The 22724-nt window shown below is 25.2% G+C and overlaps 1 protein-coding gene across 11 annotated transcripts in view; it reads right to left on the bottom strand.

Annotated features, from left to right (window-relative positions):
- pHCl-1 (pH-sensitive chloride channel 1) overlaps window positions 1-22221 on the bottom strand; it is a 164519-nt gene extending 142298 nt beyond the window's left edge. For all 11 annotated transcript variants that reach the window (XM_088038200.1, XM_088038203.1, XM_088038204.1 and 8 more), the window contains exon 1: window positions 21918-22221. The gene's annotated coding sequence lies outside the window, so the exon portion shown is untranslated. The remainder of the gene's footprint in view (window positions 1-21917) is intronic.
- Window positions 22222-22724: the final 503 nt, after the last annotated feature.

Raw genomic sequence — 22724 nt, 5'->3', positions numbered from 1 at the left:
TCTAAGCATAAAATTGCAGATTTTCGGAAATTTGGAATTTTTAAAAAGAAAAATCATTAATTTTTTTAAATTTCAATTTTTTTATTGGGTGAAAAATTTTGGATATTTTTTAAATACACAAAACAAAAACAAAAAAACTCCAAATTTGAATATGTTGAAATCAAAAATATCTAATTTAAAATTTTTGAGCGAAAATTGGCAATTTGTATTTCGTTCTGGAAACAAAAATCTACAAATTTTCTCTTGCCCGTGTTACTTTCGCTCAAATTCCTCCAAATTTGGATGTCCTATCATTAAATCTACCATAATTTCGAATTTGAAAAAAAAATTCGTTTCGTTTTTGAAATACCTTTTCTTTAGTATTTTTTTATTTACTCTAAATATTAATTTGCTCCTGTTAACGAATTTCATGGTAAGATTAAAACGCGTTTTTTTCGCTAAGAATTTGGTCTAATAAGATATAAAAAATTCAACTGCTCAAATTCCAATCTAATTCGATTTCTGGGGATTTTTTTCCGGAATTTTCAATGTTGCATATTGTCGAAACTGACAGATAGAAACTAGCGGTTTTCGCTATCGCTTTTCTCGCGATTTTGTCGCTAAGAATCTGGTTTAAGTTATCAAAAATTCAAAATTCAATTGCTTAAATTTAACTGTAACTCTATTTCGGTGATTTTTTTTCCGGAATTTTCAATGCTTCAATTAAAAAACTCACTTTTCGAAATTTCTCCTTATTTGATAGATATTTTTAATTCGTCAATACAGGGTGATGAAAAAAAACGCCCATGAGTGGAAGTACCATGTCCTTTTCAGTTAAACCATATCAGAAATTAAAGCAAAATTAATTTAAAGCCATTTATATTACCATTATATTTTTTTTTTCAAAGAAAAAACTTGGAATTGCTGCTCAACCTTTTCTAATAAAATTTTGCCACAGTAACTAGTTATACTATACTCGTACCAACATTTTTGAAAATTTTTAGTTTGCCAAAAAGCTTTACCAGAAAATTTTGAATATTTCTTGTTTGTAATTTTGTTATTTTTTGTTCTAAAATTCGGTAAATTTACACAATTAATAAAAAATGAAGATACAATAAAACCACTACATTTGAATAGATTAAAACTACCGAAGTAACAAACATTAATACAAAAAATTGGACATTTTTAGAGTCAAAAAGTAAAATTTTCAAAATTTCTTTTTTTTGTTTTAAAATATTCCGTTATTTTAACCAGTTGGTAGGAGTGGCAGACACACTAAAACTTCTAAAAATTACTCAATTAATAAAAAATTAAGACACAATAAAACCTCTACATTTGAATACATTAAAACTACCGAAGTAACAAACATTAATTCAAAAAATTGGACATTTTTAGTGTCAAAAAGTAAAATTAAAATATTTTTTTTTGTTCTAAAATATTCCGTAATTTTTACCAGTCGGTAAGAGTGGCAGACACACTAAAACTTCCAAAAATTAAAGTGGGGTGATAAAAACTACTAGAATAACAAGCTTTAACAGAAAATTTTGAATATTTTTAGTTCGTCAATTTTTTTATTTTTTGTTCTATAAGTCGGTAATTTTACACAATTAATAAAAAATGAAGATACAATAAAACCACTACATTTGAATAGATTAAAACTACCAAAGTAACAAACATTAATTCAAAAAATTGGACATTTTTTGAGTCAAAAAGTAAAATTTTCAAAATTTCTTTTTTTTGTTCTAAAATATTCCGTAATTTTAACCAGTCGGTAAGAGTGGCAGACACACTAAAACTTCCAAAAATTAAAGTGGGGTGATAAAAACTACTAGAATAACAAGCTTTCACTGAAAATTTTGAATATTTTTAGTTCGTCAATTTTTTTATTTTTTGTTCTAAAAGTCGGTAATTTTACACAATTAATAAAAAATGAAGATACAATAAAACCTCTACATTTGAATACATTAAAACTACCGAAGTAACAAACATTAATTCAAAAAATTGGACATTTTTAGAATCAAAAAGTAAAATTTTCAAAATTTCTTTTTTTTGTTCTAAAATATTCTTTAATTTTAACCAGTTGGTAAGAGTGGCAGACACACTAAAACTTCCAAAAATTAAAGTGGGGTGATAAAAACTACTAGAATAACAAGCTTTAACAGAAAATTTTGAATATTTTTAGTTCGTCAATTTTTTTATTTTTTGTTCTAAAATTCGGTAATTTTACACAATTTATAAAAATTGAAGATACAATAAAACCACTACATTTGAATAGATTAAAACTACCAAAGTAACAAACATTAATACAAAAAATTGGACATTTTTAGAGTCAAAAAGTAAAATTTTCAAATTTTTTTTTTTTGTTCTAAAATATTCCGTAATTTTAACCAGTTGGTAAGAGTGGCAGACACACTAAAACTTCCAAAAATTAAAGTGGGGTGATAAAAACTACTAGAATAACAAGCTTTAACAGAAAATTTTGAATATTTTTAGTTCGTCAATTTTTTTATTTTTTGTTCTAAAATTCGGTAATTTTACACAATTAATAAAAAATGAAGATACAATAAAACCACTTCATTTGAATAGATTAAAACTACCAAAGTAACAAACATTAATACAAAAAATTGGACATTTTTAGAGTCAAAAAGTAAAATTTTCAAAATTTCTTTTTTTTGTTCTAAAATATTCCGTAATTTTAACCAGTCGGTAAGAGTGGCAGACACACTAAAACTTCCAAAAATTAAAGTGGGGTGATAAAAACTACTAGAATAACAAGCTTTCACTGAAAATTTTGAATATTTTTAGTTCGTCAATTTTTTTATTTTTTGTTTTAAAATTCGGTAATTTTACACAATTAATAAAAAATGAAGATACAATAAAACCACTACATTTGAATAGATTAAAACTACCAAAGTAACAAACATTAATACAAAAAATTGGACATTTTTAGAGTCAAAAAGTAAAATTTTCAAAATTTCTTTTTTTTTGTTCTAAAATATTCCGTAATTTTAACCAGTTGGTAAGAGTGGCAGACACACTAAAACTTCCAAAAATTAAAGTGGGGTGATAAAAACTACTAGAATAACAAGCTTTAATAGAAAATTTGCATATTTTTAGTTAGTCAATTTTTTTATTTTTTGTTCTAAAATTCGGTAATTTTACACAATTAATAAAAAATGAAGATACAATAAAACCACTACATTTGAATAGATTAAAACTACCAAAGTAACAAACATTAATTCAAAAAATTGGACATTTTTAGTGTCAAAAAATAAAATTTTCAAATTTTTTTTTGTTCTAAAATATTCCGTAATTTTAACCAGTTGGTAAGAGTGGCAGACACACTAAAACTTCCAAAAATTAAAGTGGGGTGATAAAAACTACTAGAATAACAAGCTTTAACAGAAAATTTTGAATATTTTTAGTTCGTCAATTTTTTTATTTTTTGTTCTAAAATTCGGTAATTTTACACAATTATTAAAAAATGAAGATACAATAAAACCACTACATTTGAATAGATTAAAACTACCAAAGTAACAAACATTAATACAAAAAATTGGACATTTTTTGAGTCAAAAAGTAAAATTTTCAAATTTTTTTTTTGTTCTAAAATATTCCGTAATTTTAACCAGTTGGTTAGAGTGGCAGACACACTAAAACTTCCAAAAATTAAAGTGGGGTGATAAAAACTACTAGAATAACAAGCTTTAACAGAAAATTTTTAATATTTTTAGTTCGTCAATTTTTTTATTTTTTGTTCTAAAATTCGGTAATTTTACACAATTAATAAAAAATAAAGATACAATAAAACCACTACATTTGAATAAATTAAAACTACCAAAGTAACAAACATTAATACAAAAAATTGGACATTTTTAGTGTCAAAAAATAAAATTTTCAAATTTTTTTTTGTTCTAAAATATTCCGTAATTTTAACCAGTTGGTAAGAGTGGCAGACACACTAAAACTTCCAAAAATTAAAGTGGGGTGATAAAAACTACTAGAATAACAAGCTTTAATAGAAAATTTGCATATTTTTAGTTAGTCAATTTTTTTATTTTTTGTTCTAAAATTCGGTAATTTTACACAATTAATAAAAAATGAAGATACAATAAAACCACTACATTTGAATAGATTAAAACTACCAAAGTAACAAACATTAATTCAAAAAATTGGACATTTTTAGTGTCAAAAAATAAAATTTTCAAATTTTTTTTTGTTCTAAAATATTCCGTAATTTTAACCAGTTGGTAAGAGTGGCAGACACACTAAAACTTCCAAAAATTAAAGTGGGGTGATAAAAACTACTAGAATAACAAGCTTTAACAGAAAATTTTGAATATTTTTAGTTCGTCAATTTTTTTATTTTTTGTTCTAAAATTCGGTAATTTTACACAATTATTAAAAAATGAAGATACAATAAAACCACTACATTTGAATAGATTAAAACTACCAAAGTAACAAACATTAATACAAAAAATTGGACATTTTTTGAGTCAAAAAGTAAAATTTTCAAATTTTTTTTTTGTTCTAAAATATTCCGTAATTTTAACCAGTTGGTTAGAGTGGCAGACACACTAAAACTTCCAAAAATTAAAGTGGGGTGATAAAAACTACTAGAATAACAAGCTTTAATAGAAAATTTGCATATTTTTAGTTAGTCAATTTTTTTATTTTTTGTTCTAAAATTCGGTAATTTTACACAATTAATAAAAAATGAAGATACAATAAAACCACTACATTTGAATAGATTAAAACTACCAAAGTAACAAACATTAATACAAAAAATTGGACATTTTTTGAGTCAAAAAGTAAAATTTTCAAATTTTTTTTTTGTTCTAAAATATTCCGTAATTTTAACCAGTTGGTTAGAGTGGCAGACACACTAAAACTTCCAAAAATTAAAGTGGGGTGATAAAAACTACTAGAATAACAAGCTTTAACAGAAAATTTTTAATATTTTTAGTTCGTCAATTTTTTTATTTTTTGTTCTAAAATTCGGTAATTTTACACAATTAATAAAAAATAAAGATACAATAAAACCACTACATTTGAATAAATTAAAACTACCAAAGTAACAAACATTAATACAAAAAATTGGACATTTTTTGAGTCAAAAAGTAAAATTTTCAAATTTTTTTTTTTTTTGTTCTAAAATATTCCGTAATTTTAACCAGTTGGTAAGAGTGGCAGACACAATAAAACTTCCAAAAATTAAAGTGGGGTGATAAAAACTACTAGAATAACAAGCTTTAACAGAAAATTTTGAATATTTTTAGTTCGTCAATTTTTTTATTTTTTGTTCTAAAATTCGGTAATTTTACACAATTAATAAAAAATAAAGATACAATAAAACCACTACATTTGAATAGATTAAAACTACCAAAGTAACAAACATTAATACAAAAAATTGGACATTTTTTGAGTCAAAAAGTAAAATTTTCAAATTTTTTTTTTTGTTCTAAAATATTCCGTAATTTTAACCAGTTGGTAAGAGTGGCAGACACACTAAAACTTCCAAAAATTAAAGTGGGGTGATAAAAACTACTAGAATAACAAACTTTAACAGAAAATTTTGAATATTTTTAGTTCAATTTTTTTATTTTTTGTTCTAAAATTCGGTAATTTTACACAATTAATAAAAAATGAAGATATAATAAAACCACTACATTTGAATAGATTAAAACTACCAAAGTAACAAACATTAATACAAAAAATTGGACATTTTTAGAGTCAAAAAGTAAAATTTTCAAAATTTCTTTTTTTTTGTTCTAAAATATTCCGTAATTTTAACCAGTTGGTAAGAGTGGCAGACACACTAAAACTTCCAAAAATTAAAGTGGGGTGATAAAAACTACTAGAATAACAAGCTTTAACAGAAAATTTGCATATTTTTAGTTAGTCAATTTTTTTATTTTTTGTTCTAAAATCCGGTAATTTTACACAATTAATAAAAATTGAAGATACAATAAAACCACTACATTTGAATAGATTAAAACTACCAAAGTAACAAACATTAATTCAAAAAATTGGACATTTTTTGAGTCAAAAAGTAAAATTTTCAAAATTTCTTTTTTTTGTTCTAAAATATTCCGTAATTTTAACCAGTTGGTAAGAGTGGCAGACACACTAAAACTTCCAAAAATTAAAGTGGGGTGATAAAAACTACTAGAATAACAAGCTTTAACAGAAAATTTGCATATTTTTAGTTAGTCAATTTTTTTATTTTTTGTTCTAAAATTCGGTAATTTTACACAATTAATAAAAAATGAAGATACAATAAAACCACTACATTTGAATAGATTGAAACTACCAAAGTAAGAAACATTAATACAAAAAATTGGACATTTTTTGAGTCAAAAAGTAAAATTTTCAAAATTTCTTTTTTTTGTTCTAAAATATTCAGTAATTTTAACCAGTTGGTAAGAGTGGCAGACACACTAAAACTTCCAAAAATTAAAGTGGGGTGATAAAAACTACTAGAATAACAAGCTTTAACAGAAAATTTGCATATTTTTAGTTAGTCAATTTTTTTATTTTTTGTTCTAAAATCCGGTAATTTTACACAATTAATAAAAATTGAAGATACAATAAAACCACTACATTTGAATAGATTAAAACTACCAAAGTAACAAACATTAATTCAAAAAATTGGACATTTTTTGAGTCAAAAAGTAAAATTTTCAAAATTTCTTTTTTTTGTTCTAAAATATTCAGTAATTTTAACCAGTTGGTAAGAGTGGCAGACACACTAAAACTTCCAAAAATTAAAGTGGGGTGATAAAAACTACTAGAATAACAAGCTTTAATAGAAAATTTGCATATTTTTAGTTAGTCAATTTTTTTATTTTTTGTTCTAAAATTCGGTTATTTTACACAATTAATAAAAATTGAAGATACAATAAAACCACTACATTTGAATAGATTGAAACTACCAAAGTAACAAACATTAATTCAAAAAATTGGACATTTTTTGAGTCAAAAAGTAAAATTTTCAAAATTTCTTTTTTTAGTTCTAAAATATTCCGCAATTTTAACCAGTTGGTAAGAGTGGCAGACACACTAAAACTTCCAAAAATTAAAGTGGGGTGATAAAAACTACTAGAATAACAAGCTTTAACAGAAAATTTTGAATATTTTTAGTTCGTCAATTTTTTTATTTTTTGTTCTAAAAGTCGGTAATTTTACACAATTAATAAAAAATGAAGATACAATAAAACCTCTACATTTGAATACATTAAAACTACCGAAGTAACAAACATTAATTCAAAAAATTGGACATTTTTAGAATCAAAAAGTAAAATTTTCAAAATTTCTTTTTTTTGTTCTAAAATATTCTTTAATTTTAACCAGTTGGTAAGAGTGGCAGACACACTAAAACTTCCAAAAATTAAAGTGGGGTGATAAAAACTACTAGAATAACAAGCTTTAACAGAAAATTTTGAATATTTTTAGTTCGTCAATTTTTTTATTTTTTGTTCTAAAATTCGGTAATTTTACACAATTTATAAAAATTGAAGATACAATAAAACCACTACATTTGAATAGATTAAAACTACCAAAGTAACAAACATTAATACAAAAAATTGGACATTTTTAGAGTCAAAAAGTAAAATTTTCAAATTTTTTTTTTTTGTTCTAAAATATTCCGTAATTTTAACCAGTTGGTAAGAGTGGCAGACACACTAAAACTTCCAAAAATTAAAGTGGGGTGATAAAAACTACTAGAATAACAAGCTTTAACAGAAAATTTTGAATATTTTTAGTTCGTCAATTTTTTTATTTTTTGTTCTAAAATTCGGTAATTTTACACAATTAATAAAAAATGAAGATACAATAAAACCACTTCATTTGAATAGATTAAAACTACCAAAGTAACAAACATTAATACAAAAAATTGGACATTTTTAGAGTCAAAAAGTAAAATTTTCAAAATTTCTTTTTTTTGTTCTAAAATATTCCGTAATTTTAACCAGTCGGTAAGAGTGGCAGACACACTAAAACTTCCAAAAATTAAAGTGGGGTGATAAAAACTACTAGAATAACAAGCTTTCACTGAAAATTTTGAATATTTTTAGTTCGTCAATTTTTTTATTTTTTGTTCTAAAATTCGGTAATTTTACACAATTAATAAAAAATGAAGATACAATAAAACCACTACATTTGAATAGATTAAAACTACCAAAGTAACAAACATTAATACAAAAAATTGGACATTTTTAGAGTCAAAAAGTAAAATTTTCAAAATTTCTTTTTTTTTGTTCTAAAATATTCCGTAATTTTAACCAGTTGGTAAGAGTGGCAGACACACTAAAACTTCCAAAAATTAAAGTGGGGTGATAAAAACTACTAGAATAACAAGCTTTAATAGAAAATTTGCATATTTTTAGTTAGTCAATTTTTTTATTTTTTGTTCTAAAATTCGGTAATTTTACACAATTAATAAAAAATGAAGATACAATAAAACCACTACATTTGAATAGATTAAAACTACCAAAGTAACAAACATTAATTCAAAAAATTGGACATTTTTAGTGTCAAAAAATAAAATTTTCAAATTTTTTTTTGTTCTAAAATATTCCGTAATTTTAACCAGTTGGTAAGAGTGGCAGACACACTAAAACTTCCAAAAATTAAAGTGGGGTGATAAAAACTACTAGAATAACAAGCTTTAACAGAAAATTTTGAATATTTTTAGTTCGTCAATTTTTTTATTTTTTGTTCTAAAATTCGGTAATTTTACACAATTATTAAAAAATGAAGATACAATAAAACCACTACATTTGAATAGATTAAAACTACCAAAGTAACAAACATTAATACAAAAAATTGGACATTTTTTGAGTCAAAAAGTAAAATTTTCAAATTTTTTTTTTGTTCTAAAATATTCCGTAATTTTAACCAGTTGGTAAGAGTGGCAGACACACTAAAACTTCCAAAAATTAAAGTGGGGTGATAAAAACTACTAGAATAACAAGCTTTAACAGAAAATTTTTAATATTTTTAGTTCGTCAATTTTTTTATTTTTTGTTCTAAAATTCGGTAATTTTACACAATTAATAAAAAATAAAGATACAATAAAACCACTACATTTGAATAAATTAAAACTACCAAAGTAACAAACATTAATACAAAAAATTGGACATTTTTTGAGTCAAAAAGTAAAATTTTCAAATTTTTTTTTTTTTTGTTCTAAAATATTCCGTAATTTTAACCAGTTGGTAAGAGTGGCAGACACAATAAAACTTCCAAAAATTAAAGTGGGGTGATAAAATCTACTAGAATAACAAGCTTTCACTGAAAATTTTGAATATTTTTAGTTCGTCAATTTTTTTATTTTTTGTTCTAAAATTCGGTAATTTTACACAATTAATAAAAAATAAAGATACAATAAAACCACTACATTTGAATAGATTAAAACTACCAAAGTAACAAACATTAATACAAAAAATTGGACATTTTTTGAGTCAAAAAGTAAAATTTTCAAATTTTTTTTTTTGTTCTAAAATATTCCGTAATTTTAACCAGTTGGTAAGAGTGGCAGACACACTAAAACTTCCAAAAATTAAAGTGGGGTGATAAAAACTACTAGAATAACAAGCTTTAACAGAAAATTTTTAATATTTTTAGTTCGTCAATTTTTTTATTTTTTGTTCTAAAATTCGGTAATTTTACACAATTAATAAAAAATAAAGATACAATAAAACCACTACATTTGAATAAATTAAAACTACCAAAGTAACAAACATTAATACAAAAAATTGGACATTTTTTGAGTCAAAAAGTAAAATTTTCAATTTTTTTTTTTTTTTGTTCTAAAATATTCCGTAATTTTAACCAGTTGGTAAGAGTGGCAGACACAATAAAACTTCCAAAAATTAAAGTGGGGTGATAAAAACTACTAGAATAACAAGCTTTAACAGAAAATTTTGAATATTTTTAGTTCGTCAATTTTTTTATTTTTTGTTCTAAAATTCGGTAATTTTACACAATTAATAAAAAATAAAGATACAATAAAACCACTACATTTGAATAGATTAAAACTACCAAAGTAACAAACATTAATACAAAAAATTGGACATTTTTAGAGTCAAAAAGTAAAATTTTCAAAATTTCTTTTTTTTTGTTCTAAAATATTCCGTAATTTTAACCAGTTGGTAAAAGTGGCAGACACACTAAAACTTCCAAAAATTAAAGTGGGGTGATAAAAACTACTTGAATAACAAGCTTTAACAGAAAATTTGCATATTTTTAGTTAGTCAATTTTTTTATTTTTTGTTCTAAAATTCGGTAATTTTACACAATTAATAAAAATTGAAGATACAATAAAACCACTACATTTGAATAGATTAAAACTACCAAAGTAACAAACATTAATTCAAAAAATTGGACATTTTTTGAGTCAAAAAGTAAAATTTTCAAAATTTCTTTTTTTTGTTCTAAAATATTCCGTAATTTTAACCAGTTGGTAAGAGTGGCAGACACACTAAAACTTCCAAAAATTAAAGTGGGGTGATAAAAACTACTAGAATAACAAGCTTTAACAGAAAATTTGCATATTTTTAGTTAGTCAATTTTTTTATTTTTTGTTCTAAAATTCGGTAATTTTACACAATTAATAAAAAATGAAGATACAATAAAACCACTACATTTGAATAGATTGAAACTACCAAAGTAAGAAACATTAATACAAAAAATTGGACATTTTTTGAGTCAAAAAGTAAAATTTTCAAAATTTCTTTTTTTTGTTCTAAAATATTCAGTAATTTTAACCAGTTGGTAAGAGTGGCAGACACACTAAAACTTCCAAAAATTAAAGTGGGGTGATAAAAACTACTAGAATAACAAGCTTTAATAGAAAATTTGCATATTTTTAGTTAGTCAATTTTTTTATTTTTTGTTCTAAAATTCGGTTATTTTACACAATTAATAAAAATTGAAGATACAATAAAACCACTACATTTGAATAGATTGAAACTACCAAAGTAACAAACATTAATTCAAAAAATTGGACATTTTTTGAGTCAAAAAGTAAAATTTTCAAAATTTCTTTTTTTAGTTCTAAAATATTCCGCAATTTTAACCAGTTGGTAAGAGTGGCAGACACACTAAAACTTCCAAAAATTAAAGTGGGGTGATAAAAACTACTAGAATAACAAGCTTTAACAGAAAATTTTGAATATTTTTAGTTCGTCAATTTTTTTATTTTTTGTTCTAAAAGTCGGTAATTTTACACAATTAATAAAAAATGAAGATACAATAAAACCTCTACATTTGAATACATTAAAACTACCGAAGTAACAAACATTAATTCAAAAAATTGGACATTTTTAGAATCAAAAAGTAAAATTTTCAAAATTTCTTTTTTTTGTTCTAAAATATTCTTTAATTTTAACCAGTTGGTAAGAGTGGCAGACACACTAAAACTTCCAAAAATTAAAGTGGGGTGATAAAAACTACTAGAATAACAAGCTTTAACAGAAAATTTTGAATATTTTTAGTTCGTCAATTTTTTTATTTTTTGTTCTAAAATTAGGTAATTTTACACAATTTATAAAAATTGAAGATACAATAAAACCACTACATTTGAATAGATTAAAACTACCAAAGTAACAAACATTAATACAAAAAATTGGACATTTTTAGAGTCAAAAAGTAAAATTTTCAAATTTTTTTTTTTTGTTCTAAAATATTCCGTAATTTTAACCAGTTGGTAAGAGTGGCAGACACACTAAAACTTCCAAAAATTAAAGTGGGGTGATAAAAACTACTAGAATAACAAGCTTTAACAGAAAATTTTGAATATTTTTAGTTCGTCAATTTTTTTATTTTTTGTTCTAAAATTCGGTAATTTTACACAATTAATAAAAAATAAAGATACAATAAAACCACTACATTTGAATAGATTAAAACTACCAAAGTAACAAACATTAATACAAAAAATTGGACATTTTTAGAGTCAAAAAGTAAAATTTTCAAAATTTCTTTTTTTTTGTTCTAAAATATTCCGTAATTTTAACCAGTTGGTAAAAGTGGCAGACACACTAAAACTTCCAAAAATTAAAGTGGGGTGATAAAAACTACTAGAATAACAAGCTTTAACAGAAAATTTGCATATTTTTAGTTAGTCAATTTTTTTATTTTTTGTTCTAAAATTCGGTAATTTTACACAATTAATAAAAATTGAAGATACAATAAAACCACTACATTTGAATAGATTAAAACTACCAAAGTAACAAACATTAATTCAAAAAATTGGACATTTTTTGAGTCAAAAAGTAAAATTTTCAAAATTTCTTTTTTTTGTTCTAAAATATTCCGTAATTTTAACCAGTTGGTAAGAGTGGCAGACACACTAAAACTTCCAAAAATTAAAGTGGGGTGATAAAAACTACTAGAATAACAAGCTTTAACAGAAAATTTGCATATTTTTAGTTAGTCAATTTTTTTATTTTTTGTTCTAAAATTCGGTAATTTTACACAATTAATAAAAAATGAAGATACAATAAAACCACTACATTTGAATAGATTGAAACTACCAAAGTAAGAAACATTAATACAAAAAATTGGACATTTTTTGAGTCAAAAAGTAAAATTTTCAAAATTTCTTTTTTTTGTTCTAAAATATTCAGTAATTTTAACCAGTTGGTAAGAGTGGCAGACACACTAAAACTTCCAAAAATTAAAGTGGGGTGATAAAAACTACTAGAATAACAAGCTTTAATAGAAAATTTGCATATTTTTAGTTAGTCAATTTTTTTATTTTTTGTTCTAAAATTCGGTTATTTTACACAATTAATAAAAATTGAAGATACAATAAAACCACTACATTTGAATAGATTGAAACTACCAAAGTAACAAACATTAATTCAAAAAATTGGACATTTTTTGAGTCAAAAAGTAAAATTTTCAAAATTTCTTTTTTTAGTTCTAAAATATTCCGCAATTTTAACCAGTTGGTAAGAGTGGCAGACACACTAAAACTTCCAAAAATTAAAGTGGGGTGATAAAAACTACTAGAATAACAAGCTTTAACAGAAAATTTTGAATATTTTTAGTTCGTCAATTTTTTTATTTTTTGTTCTAAAAGTCGGTAATTTTACACAATTAATAAAAAATGAAGATACAATAAAACCTCTACATTTGAATACATTAAAACTACCGAAGTAACAAACATTAATTCAAAAAATTGGACATTTTTAGAATCAAAAAGTAAAATTTTCAAAATTTCTTTTTTTTGTTCTAAAATATTCTTTAATTTTAACCAGTTGGTAAGAGTGGCAGACACACTAAAACTTCCAAAAATTAAAGTGGGGTGATAAAAACTACTAGAATAACAAGCTTTAACAGAAAATTTTGAATATTTTTAGTTCGTCAATTTTTTTATTTTTTGTTCTAAAATTCGGTAATTTTACACAATTTATAAAAATTGAAGATACAATAAAACCACTACATTTGAATAGATTAAAACTACCAAAGTAACAAACATTAATACAAAAAATTGGACATTTTTAGAGTCAAAAAGTAAAATTTTCAAATTTTTTTTTTTTGTTCTAAAATATTTCGTAATTTTAACCAGTTGGTAAGAGTGGCAGACACACTAAAACTTCCAAAAATTAAAGTGGGGTGATAAAAACTACTAGAATAACAAGCTTTAACAGAAAATTTTGAATATTTTTAGTTCGTCAATTTTTTTATTTTTTGTTCTAAAATTCGGTAATTTTACACAATTAATAAAAAATGAAGATACAATAAAACCACTTCATTTGAATAGATTAAAACTACCAAAGTAACAAACATTAATACAAAAAATTGGACATTTTTAGAGTCAAAAAGTAAAATTTTCAAAATTTCTTTTTTTTGTTCTAAAATATTCCGTAATTTTAACCAGTCGGTAAGAGTGGCAGACACACTAAAACTTCCAAAAATTAAAGTGGGGTGATAAAAACTACTAGAATAACAAGCTTTCACTGAAAATTTTGAATATTTTTAGTTCGTCAATTTTTTTATTTTTTGTTCTAAAATTCGGTAATTTTACACAATTAATAAAAAATGAAGATACAATAAAACCACTACATTTGAATAGATTAAAACTACCAAAGTAACAAACATTAATACAAAAAATTGGACATTTTTAGAGTCAAAAAGTAAAATTTTCAAAATTTCTTTTTTTTTGTTCTAAAATATTCCGTAATTTTAACCAGTTGGTAAGAGTGGCAGACACACTAAAACTTCCAAAAATTAAAGTGGGGTGATAAAAACTACTAGAATAACAAGCTTTAATAGAAAATTTGCATATTTTTAGTTAGTCAATTTTTTTATTTTTTGTTCTAAAATTCGGTAATTTTACACAATTAATAAAAAATGAAGATACAATAAAACCACTACATTTGAATAGATTAAAACTACCAAAGTAACAAACATTAATTCAAAAAATTGGACATTTTTAGTGTCAAAAAATAAAATTTTCAAATTTTTTTTTGTTCTAAAATATTCCGTAATTTTAACCAGTTGGTAAGAGTGGCAGACACACTAAAACTTCCAAAAATTAAAGTGGGGTGATAAAAACTACTAGAATAACAAGCTTTAACAGAAAATTTTGAATATTTTTAGTTCGTCAATTTTTTTATTTTTTGTTCTAAAATTCGGTAATTTTACACAATTATTAAAAAATGAAGATACAATAAAACCACTACATTTGAATAGATTAAAACTACCAAAGTAACAAACATTAATACAAAAAATTGGACATTTTTTGAGTCAAAAAGTAAAATTTTCAAATTTTTTTTTTGTTCTAAAATATTCCGTAATTTTAACCAGTTGGTAAGAGTGGCAGACACACTAAAACTTCCAAAAATTAAAGTGGGGTGATAAAAACTACTAGAATAACAAGCTTTAACAGAAAATTTTTAATATTTTTAGTTCGTCAATTTTTTTATTTTTTGTTCTAAAATTCGGTAATTTTACACAATTAATAAAAAATAAAGATACAATAAAACCACTACATTTGAATAAATTAAAACTACCAAAGTAACAAACATTAATACAAAAAATTGGACATTTTTTGAGTCAAAAAGTAAAATTTTCAAATTTTTTTTTTTTTTGTTCTAAAATATTCCGTAATTTTAACCAGTTGGTAAGAGTGGCAGACACAATAAAACTTCCAAAAATTAAAGTGGGGTGATAAAATCTACTAGAATAACAAGCTTTCACTGAAAATTTTGAATATTTTTAGTTCGTCAATTTTTTTATTTTTTGTTCTAAAATTCGGTAATTTTACACAATTAATAAAAAATAAAGATACAATAAAACCACTACATTTGAATAGATTAAAACTACCAAAGTAACAAACATTAATACAAAAAATTGGACATTTTTTGAGTCAAAAAGTAAAATTTTCAAATTTTTTTTTTTGTTCTAAAATATTCCGTAATTTTAACCAGTTGGTAAGAGTGGCAGACACACTAAAACTTCCAAAAATTAAAGTGGGGTGATAAAAACTACTAGAATAACAAGCTTTAACAGAAAATTTTTAATATTTTTAGTTCGTCAATTTTTTTATTTTTTGTTCTAAAATTCGGTAATTTTACACAATTAATAAAAAATAAAGATACAATAAAACCACTACATTTGAATAAATTAAAACTACCAAAGTAACAAACATTAATACAAAAAATTGGACATTTTTTGAGTCAAAAAGTAAAATTTTCAAATTTTTTTTTTTTTTGTTCTAAAATATTCCGTAATTTTAACCAGTTGGTAAGAGTGGCAGACACAATAAAACTTCCAAAAATTAAAGTGGGGTGATAAAAACTACTAGAATAACAAGCTTTAACAGAAAATTTTGAATATTTTTAGTTCGTCAATTTTTTTATTTTTTGTTCTAAAATTCGGTAATTTTACACAATTAATAAAAAATAAAGATACAATAAAACCACTACATTTGAATAGATTAAAACTACCAAAGTAACAAACATTAATACAAAAAATTGGACATTTTTAGAGTCAAAAAGTAAAATTTTCAAAATTTCTTTTTTTTTGTTCTAAAATATTCCGTAATTTTAACCAGTTGGTAAAAGTGGCAGACACACTAAAACTTCCAAAAATTAAAGTGGGGTGATAAAAACTACTAGAATAACAAGCTTTAACAGAAAATTTGCATATTTTTAGTTAGTCAATTTTTTTATTTTTTGTTCTAAAATTCGGTAATTTTACACAATTAATAAAAATTGAAGATACAATAAAACCACTACATTTGAATAGATTAAAACTACCAAAGTAACAAACATTAATTCAAAAAATTGGACATTTTTTGAGTCAAAAAGTAAAATTTTCAAAATTTCTTTTTTTTGTTCTAAAATATTCCGTAATTTTAACCAGTTGGTAAGAGTGGCAGACACACTAAAACTTCCAAAAATTAAAGTGGGGTGATAAAAACTACTAGAATAACAAGCTTTAACAGAAAATTTGCATATTTTTAGTTAGTCAATTTTTTTATTTTTTGTTCTAAAATTCGGTAATTTTACACAATTAATAAAAAATGAAGATACAATAAAACCACTACATTTGAATAGATTGAAACTACCAAAGTAAGAAACATTAATACAAAAAATTGGACATTTTTTGAGTCAAAAAGTAAAATTTTCAAAATTTCTTTTTTTTGTTCTAAAATATTCAGTAATTTTAACCAGTTGGTAAGAGTGGCAGACACACTAAAACTTCCAAAAATTAAAGTGGGGTGATAAAAACTACTAGAATAACAAGCTTTAATAGAAAATTTGCATATTTTTAGTTAGTCAATTTTTTTATTTTTTGTTCTAAAATTCGGTTATTTTACACAATTAATAAAAATTGAAGATACAATAAAACCACTAAATTTGAATAGATTAAAACTACCAAAGTAACAAACATTAATACAAAAAATTGGACATTTTTTGAGTCAAAAAGTAAAATTTTCAAAATTTCTTTTTTTTGTTCTAAAATATTCCTTAATTTTAACCAGTTGGTAAGAGTGGCAGACACACTAAAACCGCCAAATTTTAATGTGGGGTGATGAAAACTACTAGAATAACAATCTTAACAGAAAATTTTAAATATTTTTAGTTCGTAAATAATTTTTAATTTCTTCTTCTAACATTCCATAATTTTACACACTTCATAAAAATTGTAAATATAAAAAACGTCCAAATTTGTAAAAATCAAAGCCACCAACGTAAAAAAGTTTAACAGCTTTAACACAAAATTCTGGAGTTCTGGTTCGTATTTTTTTCTTGTTCTAAAATTCTGTAATTTTTACACACAGAATTGCAGACACAATAAAATCTCCCCCCAACGTGGAATTGACCAAAACTTCCAAAATAAAAAACTTTACTAGAAAATTTTGGATAGTTTTAATTCGCCAAAATATAAATTTTTATTAGTTCTCTTGAATTATCCATAAATTCTGTAATTTTACAGTTGATAAAAATTACAGATATAAAAAAATACAGTAAAATACCTCCACATTTGATAGATCAAAACTACCAAACTAAAAAACTTGAGTAAAGTTAGTTTGTCAAAATATAAATTTTTAAAATTCCTTTTCCTTCTTTTTAAATTCCGTAATTTGACATAGTTTTTTTAATAACAAATTTTATCCCTCAGGAAGATTAAAATTTTCATTTATTTCTTGTTTTCAAAAATTTACATTACCAAAGCTAAAAACTCTTCTTTGCTTTTTTAGATTCAGTATTAATTTGAGTTTTAAAAATTCGTCTATTTGAAATTTTGAGCAAATTTCTTGACTGCTTATCTTTCTCAAATGACAATGAAAATAATGTCAAGCTCTCAACACCACAGGGACGCCAACCAATTTAAAATCCCAGAGCCTACTCTGACGCAGTTTTGCCAACTTCAAGTTGACCTGATTATCAGGTAAATATTTCCGTTAAAAGCACAAAACCAAATTAGGTATGACTGTACTTCATTTGAGAGCTTCCGTCGACAGTAATTCGCACTGACTTTTCATTTTTCAGAATAAACTGCGCGTTTTATGACAAAATTGTTTCCATCCAAACACCTAATAAATATTTGTTGTTTTGCAGTTTGTACGCATGTTTAGGATTGGTGTAGCTTCAGCTTTACAACAATCAATATGGTGAGGCGGTAACAACAATATCGCCAAGGTCACAGCTAAAACAGTAGATTATGACGTCATTTACAATTTTTCACAAAATTCCAGGGTCGGATTTCGACGGCGACATGAATTTTTGATCGTTAGGGGAGGATTGCCGCTTAACTACGAAAGCACAGCCTTTCCCTGTGTGACTTTTGTTGTGCTTCTTAATCATAAACGCCAGTGAGCAAAGAATGACCGAAGTTTTCTGTAAGCAGAGCGTCGTTTGAATGCCCGACGGCGCCGTCTTGCCGACGCTTTCCGTCGATATTTTCCGAACCCCGTGCGATAAAAAATTTATATCGCAATGATAACTTTTATCACCTCTTTGTCTGTCCGGGGTTTAGACCGTGAGAAAATCTACCTAGCCGACCCCAATTTTCCTCCGAACTAGTTTTAACCAGCCGCAAATTTACTCATAAATCACAAGTGAGTTATCAAAACCGACATGACCTTTTCAGATTTACAATTCTCTTTATTTCGTACAAAACGTCCATTACTGCAGGAAGTCCCACTTTATTGAGCAAGAAAAAATGTAATCGTCCTGCAAGTTGTTTTTTATTCAGATTTAAATTCGGAGTCGTTACACGAATTCCATGAAAGGAAAATTAGGTAATAAATAAAAATACGTAATTCTTGGATTAAAATTGAAACGACCGCCACGCAACGGCTTTAATGAGTATTTAATGAAGATAAATGGTACAGATTCTTCTAACCGAACGCCTAAAAATGATTTTACAGCCTTAATCAAAAATTATTATTGCTCTAACTGCTTAAATTTCTGGGGTCGTTAAATTCGGACAGGACCATTTTTCTTGTGCACTAAAGTAAAAACGTCACTTTTAAAAAAAATTCAAATGACCATTAATTAATTTTTCTGCTGCTTATACATTTTTTCTCTTCATTTAATTTTTTTATTTCTTTTTATATTCTTTTTCGTTCATTAAAAAAATTAAAAAACAGTTATTAGTTTTACAGCCTTTTGACCCTTTTTGACGTAAAAATTTTTTCGGAATATTAAATTACCTACTCCTGTTTTTTTTGTCTAGAATATTTGGGTGCTTTGTTGTTCTTATTATTTATTTCTTTTATAATAAATATTTGTTATTATTATTATAAAAATTTTGGATTTCAGGATCTACGAACCTGAGACGCTAAAGAAATTGTAAATTAAAAAAATTAAGAATCTAATAAAAATCTAGGAAATTTTGAGCTTGATTTCTTGAGAACATATAAATTTTGATTTTTGAGGTCCTTCAGATCCCTCAAATTCTTTGGATCTTTATATCGTTCAGATCCTTCAGATTCAACAGGTTTTTTATACAACGTGATTTTGAAATAAAGGCAAAAAAAATCATCCATGACAGCTTATTGTAAGTAAAGAAAGTAATTTTTTTCCGCCACTACTTTAAAATCACCTGTATATTTCAGATCTTTCACATCGGTGGACTGAGTCCGATGACTCAGTCCGACTGAGCAGATTCTTTAGGTCTTCCAGATCCTTCGATAGAAATATTCCGTCCACAAATCGTTCAAAAAAATTAATTTAAAAAATTAACTTGAAAACTGAATTATTTTTTTTGAAAAAAATGACAAAATATGTTAGAAGCCAAGGAACGGAAGAATTCTGAGAATTCTTCTAAATTGTACAAATTGAATTCTGATCATAAAACCTAAACTTCCAAGATTTTAGGACACTGAAAGTTTGGATAAAAATTGTTAGAATCTGATTTTGAGAAATTGCCAAAAATCTAATCCCAAAAGCTCAAAAGTTTAGAAATCTAAGAATCTATTATTTAACTCGAGAACTTCATATAAAGCTCAAATTTTCAAATTTTATATTCAGACTTTCTAAAAATCAATAAAACTGAAACTGAACACCTAAAATATTATTTAGAATACTTTGACAAACCTAAAATCTGCCAATTTTAAAAATTTTTATAAAAACCAAGAAGCTAAAAAGATTTGAACTTGAGCACTATTATAACTAGATTTCAAAATTTTAAACAGCTGAGTAGAACGGTAGAATTTGAATTTTTTTCCGCCAATCAAATGTTAGCAATTGTCGAATTAAATGCGAGATTAACTTAATTTCAATTAAATTATTGTGTAAACCGGCTCTAAATTAAAAATTTAATTTAAAAATTAAACTTCTAAAGCAACTTCTCCAAATCAAAAAATCTCTAAAACTGGAAATAATTTTTTTTGAAAAAAAATTGAAAATATGTTAGAAGCTAAGAACGGAAGAATTCCAAGAATTCTTCTAAATTGTACAAATTGAATTCTGATCATAAAACCTAAACTTCTAAAACTTTGAAACACTGAAAGTTTGGATAAAAATTGTTAGAATCTGATTTTGAGAAATTGCCAAAAATTTAATCCCAAAACCTCAAAACTTTAGGAATCTAAGAATCTAATATTTAACTCGAGGACTTTATATAAAGCTCAAATTTTCAAATTTTATATTCTGACTTTCTAAAAATCGATAAAACTGAAACTGAACACCTAAAATATTATTTAGAATACTTGACAAACCTAAAATCGGACAATTTTAAGAATTTTTATAAAAATTCAAGAAGATAATAAGATTTAAACTTGAGCACTATTATAACTAGATTTCAAAATTCTAAACAGCTGAGTAGAGCGGTAGAATTTGAAATTTTAAGAATCTGAAAAAGTAACATGTGACCGTTTTTCCGCCAATCAAATGTTAGCAATTGTCGAATTAGATGCGAGATTAACTTAATTTTAATTAAATTATTGTCTAAATTTAAAATTTTATTTAAAAATTAAACTTCTAAAGCCACTTCTTCAAATCAACAAATCTCTAAAACTAACATTCGAAATCGAAGTTTTGAACTTAAATAAGAAGTTTAGACTAGATTTTGAGAATTGATAACTAATAATAAATTATTTCTGTAGTAATCTAGAAATGTAAATACTTTATAAAATAGAAGCCTTATCTCAGAAATAAAAAGTAAAAGTAAAAGTAGGATCTAAAATAAAAAGTACAAAAAATCGGCCAATTTTAAAAATTCTAATAAAACTTTAGAAGCTAAACTAACATCCATCTGATTGGCGGAAATACAGTCACATGTCACTTTAACACCATGTTATAAATATTAAATCTAAATTAAAGATTTAATTTAGCTTCTCTAAGACGAATTATAGGCTTAAAAAATAGAGTAAGTTGTAAAAATCGTTATTATAAATAAATTTGAAATAATTCTCAGAATTTCAAGAACTGAAAATCTAAAACCTTGGAAAACGTAATAAAAAAACTAACTTAAACCATAATCGTCTAAAGGCTTGAATGCGGAATCTAAGCCGGCCTTGGAATGTCTGTAATTCCTGCTAAATATGCAGCACTGGCATTGTTGACACATTTGAAATGTCAAATTCGATCAATACAGAGCTGCCAACGAAAAAATAAAATACCGCGCCCCCCAAACGCCACTTTTCGATGAAATTTTTTGAGGAAGATGCGTGAAGAAGTTCGAAGTAGTAGAAAAGGATGACGCAACAAAACGTAAATAAAAATGGAAACACTTGCCAATATTCGGAAACACAACAAGTTTAGCTGTAAATAATTCGCAACGTATTTTTCATGTTACAACAATTCAATTCGAGACAAAAAAAAGTGATTTTCAAAAATAATTTCTTGAGGAGTGTCTAGTGCTAGACATAATAAAAAAGGATCGATTTCCGTGCAAAAAACGGCGAGATCAATAAATTTCGACGAAAAAAGGAGTGTAATCCTTCCTAAGGACAAAGCGGCACTCACCTTCACGTGTACGTCATCTATGAAAAAGAGGCATTAGTTCCACACAAGTTTTTGGTACTGCGCGCTCACTGTCTAACACGCGTTTTCTGTGATGTACCGGAAAAGCACTGAGGGAAAACTAGGAAACACTGGTGGAAAACCGCTCCGAGAGGTAGAGTCGTGGCGCGAGCGCCGTCGAGCCGATATTTGTGCCTTGCACTCTCCCGACTGACACAACGCTTTCCGCGTTAAAATAATTTCGTGCTATTTTTGTCATATGCGATGTGTACCTACAATAAAGCTATTTTGATAGAGAAACACGACGACCACTGGTTGACGTACAGTTTATTTTCAAGCTGCTTCAAAGCGCCTGCTCCATTGTCTAGACTGGACGCTGGGGGTGGAAATTGAGAGGTTTTCACTCCCGCGGCCGGTAAACATGACGAGGAAATGGGAAAATTTACCCTCTTATACAGGGGGACCAAATAGTCTTCGTTATTTTAAACTACGTTTATCGGCCAAGATTTCCCATTCGGACAAACTCGACTTGGTTTATAAACAGCTTGTATATTTAAATTCTCTATTATTTAATTCACCTAGAAGGTAATTAGTTAATAAATTAATCAGTTTGAATTAGGTGGTATAATTAACTAGTAAGTCAACAAATCGTCGAAACTCAGGTCATTTGAACATTCTGTATAACTGTGAAATTAATTAGTTCATTAATTAATTAGTCAGAACCGTGTGAAAATTAATTCTACTCGAGATTTTACGTCAAATGAGACAAATTTCGTTAAAATTGCTCCACTAATAAGCGAACAATCGACA

This window comes from Gnatocerus cornutus, chromosome 6, assembly GCF_029298725.1.
Source record: "Gnatocerus cornutus isolate USDA-ARS CGAHR chromosome 6, icGnaCorn1.1, whole genome shotgun sequence".
Classification (NCBI taxonomy): Eukaryota; Metazoa; Arthropoda; class Insecta; order Coleoptera; family Tenebrionidae; genus Gnatocerus; species Gnatocerus cornutus.
Note: the sequence above shows the minus strand (reverse complement) of the source record. Positions and strands in the feature narration are given on the sequence as shown.